Source organism: Doryrhamphus excisus, chromosome 12 (assembly GCF_030265055.1).
Source record: "Doryrhamphus excisus isolate RoL2022-K1 chromosome 12, RoL_Dexc_1.0, whole genome shotgun sequence".
NCBI classification, from domain to species: domain Eukaryota; kingdom Metazoa; phylum Chordata; class Actinopteri; order Syngnathiformes; family Syngnathidae; genus Doryrhamphus; species Doryrhamphus excisus.
The window spans coordinates 10,532,277-10,539,643 of record NC_080477.1 but is presented as its reverse complement, the minus strand read 5'-3'; positions in this window follow the sequence as shown (position 1 = coordinate 10,539,643).

Below are 7,367 nucleotides of genomic sequence, written 5' to 3'. Positions count from 1 at the left end.
GGTCTCTGCTGGTGTGGTGGCACACATCCCATGCTGGTAAGACCAACAAAACATGACAATTTACGGCTGAATATTTTTGCTTTTACCACTGCTATTGTATCTACTGATCTTATCACAACAAAAAAAGAATTGAGCAGTCCGAAGACCACGAGTGATAAATTTTATGATTTATAATCAGTAAAAGCTAAGGTTCATGATTTGTCTGACTACTAGCTACACTTTGTAACAAGTGTTCAATGAACACTTAGGTCAACTTTATGTAATTCTACATGGAATATGATTACAGTTGAGTCCTGTCCCATTCTCTGACCTTCAACTGGCTTCCCAGCAGTAAGTCTTTGTTGTCCAAAATAGCCGTTAAGCACGCATACAGAAATCACTACATGGACAAATTTAGACATGAAAAAATAGATTTCTGTTATTATAGTCTTGTTTTATAGTCTCCCTCACATTCCCATACAATAGTTAATGTCATTGCATTGGATTCTGTCAAGTGTTTTCTCTAAATAAATGGAATGAGGCAGACGGTCCCAAAGGAGGAGGAAACTAAACTGTGACATTATTGTGGTTGCCCATGATAACACACTACAGGAGGCGTCCTGGCTCTTCTACCAATATTGGAACCACTAAATGACCCATAATTATGTACAAAGTGTTTCTTTCCTTATTATTCAGGGTCAGGCAAACTTATATGACACATTTGTAGGTTAAATAAAAGTCAAATAAAGTAAAGAATCATTCATTCATTCATTCATTTTCTACCGCTTTTTCCACATGGGGGTCGCGGGGGTGCTGGAGCCTATCCCAGCTGTCTTCGGGCGAGAGGCGGGGTACACCCTGGACTGGTCGCCATCCAATCACATGGCACATATAGACAAACAACCATGCACACTCACATTCATACCTATGGACAATTTGGAGTCGGCAATTAACCTAGCATGTTTTTGGAATGTGGAAGGAAACCGGAGTACCCACGCAAAAAAACTGTGAGGTCTGCGTGCTGACCACTAGACCGCCATGCTGCCGAGTAAAGAATCAATAATTTTCTAAAAGTACATAATGCCATTTTGCTTTGTTTCTTTATTATGCCATTGTTTTTCGTTTCTTTTTCAGTTGCTGCCATGAATTTGACTGGTGAGCATCGCGCTTTCATTGTGGAAACATTTATCAAAACAAACAAATATTTCGTTTGCACTTCAATCTTGATATATATAATCCCGTACCAGCTCAAAACACCGTTATGGGTTACCAACTTCAAAGATACTGGATCTGCATTGAAACGAAAATCAACCGGCTGACCACACACCGCCAGAACTGATTTAATATTAAAAACATAATGAAACAGAATGGCATTATATGTACTTTTCAAAAATAAAAACACTATTTTGTTTCTTTACTTTATTTGCCTTTTATTTAACCTACAAACAGATCATTTTGCCTGACTCTGTACATGAGTGGTCCATAAAGATGATTTGTACTTTTTTGTAGTTGTACGTTCAAGGATTTTTTTTTCCTGAAAATAATATGAGATCATATATACTGCTGCTTGTAAAAGTGTGCTTGCGAGGGGCCAAGGTGAGACAGTGACATTGTCCAAGACATCACAATGACAATGAAAATGATGACCCATATAGTGACGGTGCAAGTAGTCTTGCTGTCGCTGTCTCGCCCAAAGAAAGGCAGGCTCAAAAATTAATGCGTCAATAAATTCCAGTTTGCCAAGAAAAGAGCAATAACTCCCATTATGAGCAACTACTATTGTGTGTGTGTGTGTGTGTGTGTGCATGTTTGTGTTCCTGGTGGAAACAAACAAGATAGACGAAGAGAGAGAGAGAGAGATATAAAGGACATATTTTAGGGAATATTTATATAAGATTCAGGTTAGTAAGTCAAAAGGAAATGGCCCATGTTTGAGCTCTCACCAAAAATAGATTTCAGATAAGATTGTCCCACAGTTGACAGAGATAATGGTACAGCATGGTTGCATTCCTGATGAATGATGTGTCAAAAGAGGTGTGCTTGATTGTCTTGAAGACAAATGACTACACAACAGTTACAGCATTGTGGTTAACTATACCAACATTCCTTTTGGTTCCTTTTCATGTCTATAGATTCACATTTCATCTAATAAAATAACTCTTTCATCTGCTGTGGTTGACTGGCGTTGCACTCTAAACCAGGGGTCTCAAACACGCAGCCCGCGGGCCAAATGTGGCCCGCAGGACACTAGTTTGAGGCCCCCGTCTTGATATGAAAGTTTAATGTTAGTGCGGCCCGCGCAAGTTTGATATGGACCAAAAACAATTATTACGTTTGATTAATGTTCATGTTAAAGGTTAAATAACTGTTAATAGTTATCCTCCCTATCCGTGTGGAAGTGGTAAGTTTTTGGCTATTTAGGTTTAAAGGAAATTACTTGAAGGCTACCGTTTAGGTCGCTAGCTCTCTAGTTTGCGAGTTAGCATGTGTCTCAAGACCCTGCAGTTGCGCAATAAGTTGTAAATAAAAAGAGTATAAATGTGACTATAGTCGTGTTTTGTCATGTCTACAGGGCTCTAATAATGCTTTGTTCATTTTAATCTGAAAAAAATAATTTGTCTACCCACCAACTATATGTGGTTTCTTAAGTTTTTATTATTTGCCGTTTTATTATTATTATTATATTTATTTATTACTGATTGATTGATTTTCTTTATTCTTGATTTATTTATTTTTCATCTTATTTTGTGTAGAAAAATAAAAAGTAAGATATTTGAGAACAGTGGAATGTTTTATCAGAGCTTTTCTTGTAGAAAATCGAAACCAAAGCAAAGTTTATTCATTTTTCTGTTTTTAATAAATGTGTTTTTTGGGTTTTTTTTTTGGAAAACCTGATGCGGCCCAGTCTCGCCCAGACCCTAGCTCTAGTGGCCCCCAAGTAAATAGAGTTTGAGTCCCCTGGTCTACATCATTGATAGGGACAAATAGAGGGACAAAAATATACTCACACTTCTCAAGTCCATACTTAAAGTGAAGAAATTCTATTTATTTACATCATAGTCAAATGTCAACAAGAACAGGTCTAAAGAGCTGTCATCATGATATGTCAGGCACGCCACCCCCCTACACACACACACACACACACACACACACAAGTCTGCAACCATACAGCTCTGATGTTTCTAGATGAAGGCACATAAACCCATTGAAGGTCACAGTAAGGCAGATTCACAGCACTACGAGGAAATTGTAGAAATTTGCAAAAGAAAGCTCAACACTTTGACCACTCTTTGAGCATTGTGACAGATGCTCTGTTTAGAACCGTCCTGTCTTCTTCTGTCTGAAGGGTGAGTGGAATGAAGGTGGCTGAGAAGTACGTGAAGAAAGATGTCCACACACAGTGCTGCTAAATGTCCATTTTCCATGTGACCTTTTCCTACGCAGATCTAGCAGCGTAAAAAGATAGCGAGTCCTTCAAGTTTGTAATCCTTATTTTGTTCTCTTGGCTCCATTTGCCAACATTTAGACAGACATTTTTTTATCAACTGTCATTTGGAACAAATAAATGGATAGTAAACATGTGTTTCCTTAGCTCACAGACTTTTGGCAACAAACCACGAGCTATCATTCAACAGCGACAGCAGCAGTATAAACTCTGAAAGATGTTTTTGCATCATTAAGAAACAATAATACAAATCACAGTTTGCTTAGTAGTCGTCCATTACAAGACTTCTAAACCCAAATACTACTGTGTACTGCTGTGTACACAGCAGCAGCGTGTCTTTGATTTGCCAACAGATTGGATTTGATTGGTCCACACAATCCACACTTTTTTTCCACACCGATACCCTGTATCCAGTCACATACATTCTTGTGCAGAATGGCTCAACGGGTCACTTCATTTGCCATTCGTAGATCACTTTAGGAAACTTGTCCCTGAGTCTAGATTGGAATAATGCAGTAATGTGTACTGCAAAATTTCTCCCAACCGTGTCCACTTCTCGCTGCAAGTATCTGTCTACATTCAGCTTCCAGGCAAGGGTTTAAAGGGAGTTTCAGCCATTTTCATGTCATTTGATGCTGAAGAATATGACACATCATTTGTCACTCCCACTACATGGAGAGACAGGAGAAACCACTCTCGGCTGAGTGAAGAGCACGCACAAAGAGCATAATACACAGCTTTGGTGTATTAGTTAGGTCCGTCACAGATATCTTTAATGGAGTGTCAGGTGTAGGCTTGCAGAAAGTGGAAACTTTTCATGGGAATTAACAAAGCATCTCTCCCTGCACTATGCCTGTGTCTGTCCCATGCACACATTGTACTGCAGGCCTATTAAAACCACACCCCCCCTGCATGCACAGTGCATTCCACTATCACATGCACCGATATTGCAAAACCGCTACTTTGTGAAAACGCCAAAACAAGTTAATTACCTAATAAATCCCATGGAAAGTATCCAACTTTGAATATTAACAAAATCCCAATAAATGTTTTGTTTTGCAACTGTAACACAAGTACGCACAACTGTGACCTTTGTGTGAATGTCATCAGTGAATGCATATGAAAGCCTATAGTGATATAAGTTTGTGAGGACATCTATGGATGTCTGTGCCCTGTGTTAAGTCAGGGCATACTCAAATGTCCCTTTCTCCAGCCCTTCAATGCCGTCTGCCCAGTTGGAAGATGGCATGCTGCTGTAGGGGTCCAGTAGGATCCTGAAACACCTCACTATCAGCAGGCCCAGAAACACTAGTAACAGCCCCACGAAGGCAAACGCCGTCTTCTGTTCCAGTGTAAGAGAGTACGCCATCATGTCGTTTCCGCTCATGGCAGCCAGGGAGTGGTTGTAGTGGACGCTACACATGGTAAATCAACATCTAGGTGCCTCATCTCTCCTTAGACTGGGTCAGACTCTTACAAGCTTGCATGTCACCTAGACAGAGATTATGTGATGGCTTCAGAATGCAGGGAAAAAAAACATGAAATTGTGCAGGCACAGAAAAAAAAAGGTACGAATAGTTGAAGTGTAATATTTATAAATATTTAGACACACAAGAGCAGACTATGATTCATGAAGGGTTAACGTATCTATAAATAGCTTCTTTCAGTCATGCGCTGAGACAAACTTCTGTCTTTGGCATTTAGCACAATGTTGCAGAGATTGAGAAAAAGCTATTATTTAAAAAAGGACACTAGATGAGGCCACAGTCATAGGAGATTATAAGACTAAAGCACAATCACATTGCTTGCTTGGAATGACTGTGTGTCGCAGTGCTTCTAGTTATATATATGCAAAGGAATATGAATGCATTGAATCAAGGCATAGCGAGCGCTACATGTGTTAGTTTCAAGCAAAATGACTTTGGACCTGTTGCATGGGAGCAGATGTTTGCTAGACTGTGTCATTCTATTAGATTCAAAACAGGGAATGTTGGAGTTGAATGGGAAAATTAGTGAAATTCTGTCAAATATTCTTCCCTTATTTTTTAAGTAAGATAAGCAGCAGGTGGCTGCTGAAGTGATATAGATGGTGGACTATACATATGAATAGAGATGCAGCAGAGGTAAGTAACATGATGAGTCGGAGACAAGTATGTATGGCAAGAAAGCGAGGGTGGGGGGTGAAAGAGAGAGACAGCACTTGCAGGAATAGGTCTTGGATGATAGAGCAGAAAAGCAGGCATCTCACCGTGATTATGGTTCAATTCTCACAGACCTGTTGCTACAACATCTTCTGCAGAGGTCCGCATCTTTCTCAGACACCGCACAGATATGACACCTTCCAGTGCTAGCATGTTGAAGTCTTACCAAAACAAAAAAAAATCCAAAAGGGAAGAGATGGTATTAAGGATGCAGAGAGGAGGAGAGGCGGGGGATCAAGTCGGGATGTGTGTCTCCTCTCAGGGATGCTGCTCCTCATCCTCGTGCTGCCTTACTTGCTACCTCCTGCTCATTATCATTCTGTTTCTTTAGCTCTATCTCTCTCTATAGCAACACACACTCCTGCTGCATGGCAACCACTTGTTAGTCTCACTCAGCTGCTCTGCTGTCTCACTCATTCACAACATTCCTTCATAAGCAGCAAGGATGGCTGCAGTGGCATATAAACAAGCGATCCTTGCAGCCTGGGTGTGTTTTTTGTTTTCCCTCAAAGTGACTATGCTGAAATGGGAGAGGAATGTCGTGGTTTAGTCAGCGGGAGAAATGCTGCCTCTCGTTGTGCCTGGCGAGTAAATACAGCACAAGAGCATCAGTTATCATGCTTGGTTTGTTTTCAAAAGATGATAAGAATGATGCTCGTGGCCATGATAAGAATTAGATTCTACTGTCAATGGAATAGTTTTACAGTGATGAAGCGGAAGCATTAACTTGCAGGTTATCATGGAAGCGGCCATCTGTTATGCTGTTATGCAGTACAAGTTCATATCAGCTATGAGGCTTTTTGTCGTAGTGGTGCAGTGACTCAGATCTATGGATAGGAAATTCAGTGTGGGAAATGTTTGTGTCCGCAATAAATCGCAGTTTAAAGGGGATCTAGTGTGCTCATTTTTCGACCCATTGTATTGAGTTGTGGAATCCTATAGAGCAGCTACACATAATAACCAGCACAGAAAGCTTTCTAGTTCTTCTTGAATCTGCACCTATTCAGCTGTATTTCTTTGGATTTTGTGGTTCCCGGAAAAAACGGTCTGTTTTAATTTATTCTACACATAACTTGCCTCCAGGCACGCTGCTGTGGGTGGTCACACTGCCGAGTGCATAGAAAAACGTCCGGTTTGTGCCGCCAACTTTTTAGAAGTTGATAAACATGATTTTTCTTTTTTAAATGTCCGCTTTTAACATACATGTGTTGGATCCCGAATCATATCCAGAAAAGTTGTTCAACAAAAGAGGTTACTTCAAGATGTTTCTCAATGTTAAGTAGCTTTAACATTTTAGCGTTAGGTTTTCTACAACATTGGTAATGTGTAATGTGTTTTGCGTGACTACAAGTGTGTAAAAAAAACTCGGGTAGAGCTACTAGCAACCCCGCTTCCTGTATGCTATAATGCTACACAGACAAGAGCTTTTTCTCCATGACTTACACAAAATAACGCAGTTAGGACACTGATAAATTGTTACTTACGGTTTGCTATTCTGACTCTTCCACACGACCAAGTAACGTTGGAAAGGCGTAGAGCTTCAGCAAGTTTATATTGGCCCATGTTTACAAAACAGTCCAGTGTGAAATCCTGATGCTAGCATCTTTAGGAATTGTAAACAAATGTGGCGTTCCTTTTTGTGGCATTGCTAGCAAGTAAACAGAGGAGCAGCGCTTGGGCAAAGAGTTTATATATAACAAAGTCTTCCCCTCTATGATGTCACAAAGGAACGGTTTTACCAC